Source organism: Mobula hypostoma, chromosome 13 (genome assembly GCF_963921235.1).
Source record: "Mobula hypostoma chromosome 13, sMobHyp1.1, whole genome shotgun sequence".
Taxonomy (NCBI): Eukaryota; Metazoa; Chordata; class Chondrichthyes; order Myliobatiformes; family Myliobatidae; genus Mobula; species Mobula hypostoma.
In genome coordinates, this window is record NC_086109.1 from 11,042,330 (window position 1) to 11,054,249 (window position 11,920).

The following is an 11,920-nucleotide window of genomic DNA, read 5'->3' on the forward strand; positions in this document are numbered from 1 at the left end:
CCAAGCTCAGAGGAAATAACTTGTGTGCTCTGTAGGTACGTATATGTTTGCATGCTCAAGAGGAACGTGTGTGGAGCATGCCTAGGAGAAATGTATGTGGAGATACCAGCATTTTACAAGCTCAGGAGGAAGCTAGTCAGCAGAAACCCGTACCACGCTTAGGAGGAACTTGCGTGCAATATACATAGAAGTGTGTATGTAGTGTGCTCAGGAGGAACAGGCCTTGAACAATACTCTAGAGAAATCAAGGAAGGCTGGAGGGAGGCCTCAGCTAAAATTATGAGAGGCATAAATATGGTAAACAGTCAAGGTTCTTGATTAGGGCATCAAAGGTTACGGAGAGAATGAGATTGAGAAGGTTAATGAGTCAATCATTATCTTTTGAAATGACAGAATTCTCCTATGTTTAATGGTCTTACGATCACTTTCCCAAGGTAGAGGACACACACTTAAGGTGAGGGGAGAAAGTCTAACAGAGATATGCGGGAAATGTTTTACACAGAATAGTAAGTACTGTATGTGGAATGGGCTGTCAGAGGTGGTGGTGGAAGCAAACACAACAGGATCATTTAGGGGTCTTTTAGATAGAACATAGAACAGTACAGCACAGTACTGGCCCTTTGGCCCACATTGTTGTGCCAACCCTCAAACGCTGCCTCCCATATAACCTCCCACCTTAAATTCCTCCATATACCTACCTGTCTAGTAGTCTCTTATAGTGTATCTGCCTCCACCACTGACTCAGGCAGTGCATTCCTCGCACCAACCACTCTCTGAGTAAAAAACCTTCCTCTAATATCCCCTTTGAACTTCCCAACCCTTAAAACCATGTCCTCTTGTATTGAGCAGTGGTGCCCTGGGGAAGAGGCGCTGGCTATCCACTCTATCTATTCCTCTTATTATCTTGTATACCTCTATCATGTCTCCTCTCATCCTCCTTCTCTCCAAAGAGTAAAGCCTTAGCTCCCTTAATTCTGATCATAATCTATACTCTCTAAACCAGGCAGCATCCTGTTAAATCTCCTCTGTACCCTTTCCAATGCTTCCACATCCTTCCTATAGTGAGGCAACCAGAACTGGACACAGTGCTCCAAGTGAGGCCTAGCCAGAGTTTTATAGAGCTGCATCATTACCTCGCAACTCTTAAACTCTATCCCTCGACTTATGAAAGCTAACACCCCATAAGCTTTCTTAACTACCCTATCTACCTGTGAGGCAACTTTCAGGGAGCTGTGGACATGTACCCCCAGATCCCTCTGCTCCTCCACACTACCAAGTATCCTGCCATTTACTTTGTACTCTGCCTTGGAGTTTGTCCTTCCAAAATGTACCACCTCACACTTCTCCGGGTTGAACTCCCATCTGCCACTTCTCAGCCCACTTCTGCAACCTATCAATGTCTCTCTGCAATCTTCGACAATCCTCTACACTATCTACACCACCACCAATCTTTGTGTCGTCTGCAAACTTGCCAACCCACCCTTCTACCCCCACATCCAGGTTGTCAATAAAAATCATGAAAAGTAGAGGTTCCAGAACTGATCCTTGTGGGACACCACTAGTCGCAACCCTCCAATCTGAATGTACTCCCTCCACCATGACCCTCTGCCTTCTGCAGGCAAGCCAATTCTGAATCCACCTGGCCAAACTTCCCTGGATCCCATGCCTTCTGACTTTCTGAATGAGCCTACCGTGTGGAACCTTGTCAAGTGCCTTACTAAAACCCGTTAGATCACATCCACTGCACTACCCTCATCTATATGCCTGGTCACCTCCTCAAAGAACTCTATCAGGCTTGTTAGACATGCTCTTCCCTTCACAAAGCCATGCTTACTGTCCCTGATCAGACCATGATTCTCTAAATGCCCATAGATCCTATCTCTGAGAATCTTTTCCAACAGTCTTCCCACCACAGACGTAAGGCTCACTGGTCTATAATTACCCGGACTATCCCTACTACCTTTTTTGTACAAGGGGACAACGTTCACCTCCCTCCAATCCTCTGGTACCATTCCCGTGGACAACGAGGACATAAAGATCATAGCCAGAGATTCAGCAATCTCTTCCCTCACCTCGTGGAGCAGCCTAGGGAACATTCCGTCAGGCCCCGAGGACTTATAGGTCTTAATGTATAGATAGACACATGAATATGGAGGGATGGGGATCGTGTGCAGGTAGGAGTGATTTAGCTTGACACTGTTGGGCAGGCTCCCCCTCCACACCCCTCTGCCCCGGGAAGCAGTAGAGGCTACCTCGTTAAATTCATTTAAGATACAGATAGATTTTTTTGAATCGAGGGTTATGGGAAAAAGACAGGTAATTGGAGCTGAGTCCATGGTCGTAAATCACAAAGCAGACTCAATTGCCGACTGCTGCTCCTGTTTATTATGTTCGAGATATTGTGGGCTGACTGGCTTGTTGTCGTGCCACACTGTTCTATGTTTTGTGTTCTGCATCCTTTTCCCGGCAAAAAAACCTTCAATTTTGACACAAGTTCTTCAGTTTTTTAAAGTATCTCCAAAAATGTAAATCTTTCCTGCCAATTCACTTAACCTCTTGAACCAACCAGAAACCTAACTTTATATGTGCAAATTATCATTTCCTAAAAGAACTAGTTCAAAATGAATGGATTTTTAACATAATATTATGAATGATCTCATCTTTCTTCATACTCTGAAAGCTCGTTGGAAATGTGTGGTTTACTACTTAAGAATTTCTCACATTCTTTGCCTAGGTGAAGATGGTTGTGTTGCTGGATGTAAAGAGCTAGAATTAGCATGCATTGTCAAAGTAATGAAGTAATAATTGGTCAACAATTAAATTGTCACATGTACCAAGACACGCCTGAAAAACTTGTCTTGCTCCATCCATACAATTGATATCATTAAAGTTCAAATTAAATTTTATTATCAAAGTACATATATGTCACCATATACAGCCCTGAGATTCATTTTCCTGTGGGCATACTCAGCAAATCTATAGAATAGTAGCTACTGTATAACAGGATCAATGAAAGATCATCCAGAGTGCAGATGACAACAAACTCTGCCAATGCAAAGAAAAATAAGTAGGAATAAACAATGAGAAAATGACATAAAGAGACCTTAATGTGAGGTCATTGGTCTTAGGAACATTTCAATGATGGGGCAAGAGAGCGTAGTTATCCCCTTGTATTCAAGAGCCTGATGGTTGAGGAGTAGTAACTGTTCTTGAACCCAGTGGTGTGAGTCCTGAGGCTCTTGTACTGCCACCTGATGGCAGCAGTGAGAAAAGAGCAAGGAACACACATCAAAGTTGCTGGTGAACGCAGCGGGCCAGGCAACGTCTCTAGGAAGAGGTACAGTCGACGTTTCAGGCCGAGACCCTTCGTCAGGACTAACTGAAGGAAGAGCTAGTAAGAGATTTGAAAGTGAGAGGGGGAGGGGAAGATCCAAAATGATCGGAGAAGACAGGAGGGGGAGGGATAGAGCCAAGAGCTGTACAGGTGATTGGCAAAAGGGATATGAGAGGATCATGGGACAGGAGGCCCAGGGGGAGGGGGGGAAACCCAGAGGATGGGCAAGGGGTATAGTGAGAGGGACAGAGGGAGAAAAAGCAGAGAGAGAGAAAGGATGTGTGTATATAAATAAATAACGGATGGTGTACGAGGGGGAGGTGGGGCATTAGCGGAAGTTAGAGAAGTCAATGTTCATGCCATCAGGTTGGAGGCTACCCAGATAGAATATAAGGTGCTGTGCTACCCAGACGGAATATAAGGTGTTGTACAACCCAGACGGAATATAAGGTGTTGTACAACCCAGACGGAAAAGAGCACGGCCTGGGTGGGGGAGATCTTTGATCATGGATGCTGCTTTTCTACCACAACATTTTATATAGATGTACTCAAGGGCATTGGTGTTTCCATACCAGGCTGTGATGCAGCCAGTCAACTGCCTTCTGCTAGTTTGTCAAAGTTTTAGATGCCATAACGAATCTCCGCAGACTCCCAGGGAAGCAAGGGCTCTGCAGTGCTTTCTTTGTGAGTGCACTTACGTGCTGGGTCCAGGATAGGACCTCTGAAATAGTAACACCCAGGAATTTAAAGTTGCTAACCCACTCCACCTCTGATCCTCCGATAACAAAAGTGCATCAAGGTAATACAAGGTAAAACAGTAATACATTCAGAATAAAATGTTGTAGAGAAAATGCAGTGCGGATAGACAAGGTGCAAGGCCAAAACAAGATAAACTGGGAAGTCAAGAGTCCATCTTATGGAAATATTATAACAGAGGGATAGAAGCTGACCAGGAGCCTGGTGGTACACGCTTTCAGGCCTCCGTGTCAGAGGGGAGAACAGCATGTACGAAGTCTTTGATTATGTTGACGGCTTTACTATAGGAGTGAGAAACATAGACAGAGTACGTGGAAAGGAGGTGTGTTGGTCGGTGTCCGTAGCTCTCTGCAGTATCTTCTGGTCAAGGGCAAAGCAGTTGCCATACCGTGCTATGATGCATCCAGATTAGATGCTTTCTGTAGTGCGTCACTAAAACTTAGTAAATGTCAGTGGGGAAATGACAAATTTCTTAAGCCTCCTGAAGAGTGCAGGCCTCGATAAGCTTTCTTGGCTGTGGCGTCAATGTGGTTGGACCAGGACATGCTATTGGTGATGATCACTCCTAGGAATGTGAAAATCTCAAACCTCTCGACCTTACTGCCATTGATGCAAACAGGAGTGAGTGCACCACCACCCAACCTGCAGAAAATGATACTGGTGACACAAAGTCCCAGTGATAAAAACACTCTTGAAACAACATTTTACATAGATGTTTAGGATTCAAGTGTTGGAGAGAATTCACTGGATTTATCTGAGTCATTCTGTTCAACATCAGTGCCAAGTCTCCTCAATATCTGAACCAGAATCAAGTTTAATATCATTGGCATCTGTTGTGACATTTGTTAACTTTGCAGAGGCAGTACAATGCAATGCATGACAAATATATTAAAAATCTGAATTATAGTAAATATAAATGTATGTTAAATAGTTAATTTAAAATAAGTAAAGCAAAACAAAATTAAACAAGTAATGAGGTAGTGTTCATAGGCTCAATGTCCATTCAGAAATCAAAAGCTGTTCTTGAATCATCGAGTGTGTGCCTTCGGGACCTATACCTTCTTCCTGATGGTAACGATGGGAAGAGGGCATGTCCTGGATGACGGTGGTCCTTAATGATGGACTCTCACTTCTGAGGCACCACTCCTTGAGGATTTATTGGATACCACGGAGACAAGTATCCATGATGGAGCTGACCAGTTTTACCACTCTGGAGTTTACTTCAATCCTGTGCAGTAGCTCCCCCTCCCCCATACCAGACAGTGATACAGCCAGACAGAATGCTCTCTGTGGTACATCTGTAGAAGTGTATATCAGCATGGTTACTGGAGTAACCAAAGTAACAACACTTTGGAATTACAACTCCACAGTAGTAGCTGTATTCATTTCAATGTAGTGCATAGGTCCCTTCCAGAATTAGAAACAGTAGCTGCCGCTTGTATATACATAGCACCTTCTTTACAGTGTAGATAGCTTTTATCTAGAAGAATAATTGCTCAAGAATAGGTCTGTAGCTAAGCAACCAGCAGTTATCCTAAATTGTAGCTTCCTCAATCCAGAAATGTTTTGCACCACAGATGTTGTCCAAAACGGATCTAGCTTTGTCACTTGGCCCTCTGCCAAAGCCACCATGTTAGTAGCTGTTTTTTGTTTGGAAATAAAAGGATGTGATCTTTGCAGCATGGCTACACTTCCTTAATACTGCAGGATAGGCCTTGAGATGACCCTGAATATGTTCATTGAGAACTGCCTCTCTGTTTCCCTTTTAGAAATTTGGGGTCTGTCCACTCCCAAAGACATAGGAGCAGAATTGGGCCATTCTGGTCATCAAGTCTGCTCCATCATTTCATCCTGGCTGATCTATTTTCCCTCTCAACCCCATTCTCTTGCCTTCTCCCCATAACCTTTGATGCCCTTACTAATCAAAAACCTATCAACCTCTGCTTTAAATATACCCAATCATTTGGCTTCCACTCCCGTCTATGGCAATGAATTCCACAAAATCATCACTTTCTGACTAAAAGAATTCCTCCTCGTCTCTCAAAGGGAAGTAATTTCTATTCTGAGGCTGTGCCCTCTGGTCCTAGCCTCACCCACTGTTGGAAACATCCTCTCCACGTTCACTCTTTCTGGGCCTTTCAATATTCAAAAGGCTTTAATGAGATCCCCCCACGTTTTTTGAAACTCAAGCAAGTACAGGCCCAAAGCATCAAATGCTCCTCATACGTTAACTTTTTCATTCCTAGGATTATTCTTGTAAGTGACTTACTACCACATCCCTTTGCATAAGAAATTTCTGAATTTGCTTCTTGTTTAGAAACCTCCAATTTTGTCGTGGTTTGGAGGCTCGTGTGCCTCAATGACCCAGAGAGCAATGTTGGCTGGAGTCAGGGCCTTATGCTTTAACTCTTGGTAGGGTCACCCACGCTAGACAGGTCAAAGGGTAAAGAACAGACTTAGAGTGATCCATCAGTCCTCCAAGTTTAGGGGTTCAGCTCAGGGCTAACAACTCAAACTAGTAAAACAAAATTGTTATGAAACAGCAATGAAGAATCCTTCTACATCTGAGTATGATGGTATTCCTGAGTCCCCAACTGGGACTTGCATGACTGACAGTAGTAAAAACCTAGAGGAAGCTACTGACCTGATGAAGAAAGCTTAGAACACCACCGAAGATAGAAGACCTTCACTGCCGTCCTAAACGCCAGTGGACTAACAGGCAGTAAGTAACTTCCCATTAAGAAAATAGTCTGCACCTTTATTCCTTTCACCAAATGCATGACCATATACTTCCTTACACTGTACTAGATCTTCCATTTCTTCCAGATCTTGCCCATTCTCCCAATCTGTCCAACTCCTTCTCAGACTCTGTGCTTCCTCAACCCTATTTGACCCTCCATCTATCTTTGTAACATCCACAAACTTGGCAACAAAGCCATCAACTCTGTCATCCAACTCATTAGCATATCACGTGAAAAGTAATGGACCCAACACAGACTCTTGCGGAACACCACTAGTCACCGGCAGCCAACCAGAAAAGGTCCCCTTCATTCCCACTCTTTGCCTTCTGCCAGTCAACCAATCTTCCATCCATGTTAGTATCTTTCCTGTAATCCCAACGGCTCTTACCTTGTTAAGCCACCTTGTGCACCATCTTAAGACCATAAGACCATAAGATATAGGAGAAGAAGTAGGCCATTTGGCCCAACGAGTCTGCTCCGCCATTCAATCATGGCTGATCCAATTCTTCCAGTCATCCCCACTCCCCTGCCTTCTCCCCATACCCTTTGATGCCCTGGCTAATCAAGAACTTATCTATCTCTGCCTTAAATGCACCCAATGACTTGGCCTCCACAGCCGCTGGTGGCAACAAATTCCACAGACTTACCACCTGCTGACTGAAGTAATTTCTCCGCATCTCTGTTCTAAATGAACGTCCTTCAATCCTGAAGTAATGCCTTCTTGTCCTAGAATCCCCAACCATGTGAAATAACTTTGCTATATCTAATCTATTCAGGACTTTTAACATTTGAAATATTTCTATGAGATCCCCCTTCATTCTCCTGAACTCCAGGGAATACAGCCCAAGAGCTGCCAGACATTCCCCATACTGTAACCCTTTCATTCCTGGAATCATTCTCATCAATCTTCTCTGAACCCTCTCCAATGTCAGTATATTCTTTCTAAAATAAGGAGCCCAAAACTGCACACAATACTCCAAGTGTGGTCTCACGAGGCCTTCTAGAGCCTCAACATCGCATCCCTGCTCTTATATTCTATACCTCTAGAAATGAATGCCAACATTGCATTCACCTTCTTCACAATCGACTCAACCTAGAGGTTAACCTTTAGGGTGTCTTGCACAAGGACTCCCAAGTCTCTTTGCATCTCTGCATTTTGAATTCACTCCCCATCTAAATAATAGTCTGCCTGTTTATTTCTTCCAAAGTGCATGAACATACACTTTCCAACATTGTATCTCATTTGCCACTTCTTTGCCCATTCCCCTAAACTATCGAAGTCTCTCTGCAGGCTCTCTGTTTCCTCAACACTACCCGCTCCTCCACCTATCTTTGTATCATCAGCAAATTTAGCCACAAATCCATTAATCCCATCGTCCAAATCATTGACATACATCGTTAAAATCTTGCCAAAGGCCTTTTGAAAATCCAAGTAAACAACGTCCACTGATTCTCTTTTGTCTATCCTGTCTGTTTTGGCCTGAAATGTCAACTGTTTGTTCCCCTCCACTGACTTGTTGCCTGAGCTGCTGAGTTCAACCAGTATTTTGTGCATGTTCCTTCAGATTTCTGGCATGTGCAGAATCCCTTCTCACTTTGTATAAAAACAAACTTTACCTGTTCTTACCTGCTATTCATCAGTTGCCTCCTTGCCAAAGCCACTCGAGTCTAAGCCTCAGACCTCAGACATTTACATTGGCCCACTCACACAAAGGCCACTCCAAAATGACCTCTGGGACCCCGGCCTCACCCCTTGAACCAAAGCAGCAGTTGCCCCACTTTGTGCACTCTGACAATGGCTGCTTTGCGTAAACCTAGCCTCTGTTTAATTGCACTTGCCAATTGCCGAATTGCCCAATCAACCTCAAACTCAGCAGAAAATCCCAACAGGCCCCCCTTGCTTTTTAAATCTGGTGCTACTTATGATTATCCAGCAACATCTGGATCGGCATGTGCTCTTTTAAAAGCGGGTTCAGGTCAATAAGGCCATAAGATATAGGAGAAGAATTGGGCTATTTGGCCCATCGAGTACTTATTTATTGATTCTTCTATATTATGTATTGCATTGAACTGCTGCTGCTAAGTTAACAAATTTCACGACACATGCCGGTGTTAATAAACCTGATTCGGATTCTGAGTCTGCTCTGCCATTTCACCATTGCTGATCCAAATTTCCTCTCAGCCCCAATCTCCTGCCTTTTCCTCGTATCCCTTCATGCCCTGACCAATCAAGAATCTTGTCAACCTCTGCCTAAACTATGCAAGAACTTGGCCTCCACAGCTGCCTGTGGCAAAGAATTCCACAGATTCACCACACTCTGGCTAAAGAAATTCCTCCCATCTCCATTCTGGAAGGATGCCCCTATATTCTGAGGCTGCACCCCCTAGTCTTACACTCTCCAATCAAAGGACTCTCCACTCTATCAAGGCCTTTCACCATTCGATAGGTTTCAATTAGGTCACCCCTTATTCTTCTGCAAATTAGTGAATACAGGCCCAGAGCCATCAACTGCTCTTCATATGATGAGCCATTCAATCCTGGAAATATTTTCTTGAACTCTTTTGACTCTCATCAATTTTTATCGATGCACCAAGAAAGCATTCTGTCAGATGCTGTAACCCGCCGCTTCAAATATGCCCAATGACTTGGCCTCCACACCTTCTATGGCAATGAATTACACAGATTCACCACCTTCTGGTAAAAGAAAGTCATCCTCATCTCTGTTCTAGAGAGGCGTCTTTGCATTCTGAATCGGTGCATAAAATGTTGAACTGCCCAAATTCCCAAACAGCCAAAGGACATTTCTTTCAGACGGTGAATCCATGTGCAATTGGCACCAGTAAATGAGAACCATGTACTACAGCACCTGGATGGCCACATTTTTGCTCTAGCAACACAGCAGACATGTTTGATCAATTGCCAATAGTCGGTAGTATTAATTAGCACATTCATCGGTCACACGGATGTAATTGGATGGCGCAGGCTGGCTTTAGTTGGAGATAAAATAAAAATAAATAATTCAATATTTTCATGGCAAAAAATTGTTGTGGATCAGGGACCCCAAGTACAGGGGATGTAGCGAAAGCATGTTTTAATGACCTGAGTATGTTCTGTCCTCCAAAGCCAAGGAGCATTTGTTTTTGAGTAATGCAAAGAGTGTTACAGCCTCGTAGGAGTCCATCAATGTGGTTTCAATGTTAGCTAGCCAGCCAGTAGTGTAGTGGTATAAGCACTGGACTTTGAGTGGTTCATGCGTTCCAATCCAGCTGGCGCCTTGCACGCTTTCCATCCGTGCTAGATTGAGCATCGAGCTAGCAACTTGGCCTCGTAAATAAACAGATGAATGCTAACGAAAGGGTAAGGTTGCCACCCAATGCACCACAAGGCAACAAGGCGTGGAGAGGAATAACAATAATATTAACTAACTAATCCCAAAAATGAGCGCAGTAGGGAAAGGAATGGTAATTAATTAGAAATGTCCCCACATTGCTGTTCGTTAATTCCCAAGTATGAAACCTGCGCCCCACATATTGACATGGTCATGAAGAAGGCAGGAAAGTGGCTCCACTTTGTTCGGAGATTCATGGCACCAAGACTCGCAAACGTCTACAGATGTACTGTGGAGAGCATACTGATTGGTTGTATCACCACCTGGTATGGAGGCTCCAATGCAAAGGATCAAAAGAGGCTGCATACCTAGTCTTGACCCAAACTATTGACTGGTTCTTTCTCTCAATAGATGCTCCCTCTGCCTTTTGAATGCTCCCAATGGAGTGTGCCACAAATAGCCTCTGACACAATGTCCAGCTCCTGGCCTTCACATGTGGCTTAGCTACTAAACTCAGTGGAACTATTTCTACTGACAGGAGAAGGAGCAACTGGCGCCTTAAAACCAGTCACTTTGGGCAGATGGGACTCGTCAGCCATGGTTGGCAGCTCATCTTGGAGAATGAAAACTCTGATCTCTAACCTCCACTGACTTGTGGTTTTCCCACTCACAGAGCAGTCTTCAAGAGTAATCCCCAAGGGATATATACAGAGGCAGTCCTACATTGAGTTCAATGCTGATTGGCAACTCCTGTGACATTTCTGGTACCAAACTGTATCGGTCTCAGCCATCACTTTGGGTTCATCAAATGCACAGAGAGGGGAAGCTTGCCACATGGGCAACAGTCTCCGCTCCATATCGTACTGCCCAGGCTTGTGTATCTAGACAGCCAGGATGCAATATCCATGGTCAACTCTGACCAATGGAGGCCCTTGGATGCTACCTGACCTGTTGAGATCCCCCCAAAATTTGTGTGTATTGACTGCCATTTACATTAGGGGCACAATCCTCCTCATTAACAAGGATATCTTCAAAACCCAGTGCCTCTTGCTTCTGACCTTTAACCTATGTCCTTACCTTTGAAAATAAGCATGCAGGTACAGCAGGTAGTAAAGAAAGCATGTTGGCCTTCATAACAAGGGGAGTTGAGTATAGGAGCAAAGAGGTCCTTCTGCAGTTGTACAGGGCCCTGGTGAGACCACACCTGGAGTATTGTGTGCAGTTTTGGTCTCCAAATTTGAGGAAGGACATTCTAGCTATTGAGGGAGTGCAGCGAAGGTTCATGAGGTTAATTCCTGGGATGGCAGGACTGTCATATGTTGAAAGATTGGAGCAACTGGGCTTATATACACTGGAATTTAGAAGGATGAGAGGGGATCTGATTGAAACATGTAACATTATTAAGGGATTGTAGAGGCAGGAAACGTGTTCCTGATGTTGGCGGAGTCCAGAGCCAGAGGCCACAGTTTAAGAATGAGGGGTAGACCATTTAGAACAGAGTTGAGGAAAAACTTTTTCACACTGAGGGTTGTAGTTCTGTGGAATGCTCTGCCTCAGAAGGCAGTGGAGGCCAATTCTCTGGATTCTTTTAAGAAAGAGTTAGATAGAGCTCTTAAAGATAGCGGAGTGAAGGGATATGGGGAGAAGGCAGGAAAAGGGTGCTGATTGTGGATGATCAGCCATGATCACAGTGAATGGCGGTGCTGGCTCAAAGGGCTGAATGGTCTACTCCTGCACCTATTGTCTATTGTTATGAGCAC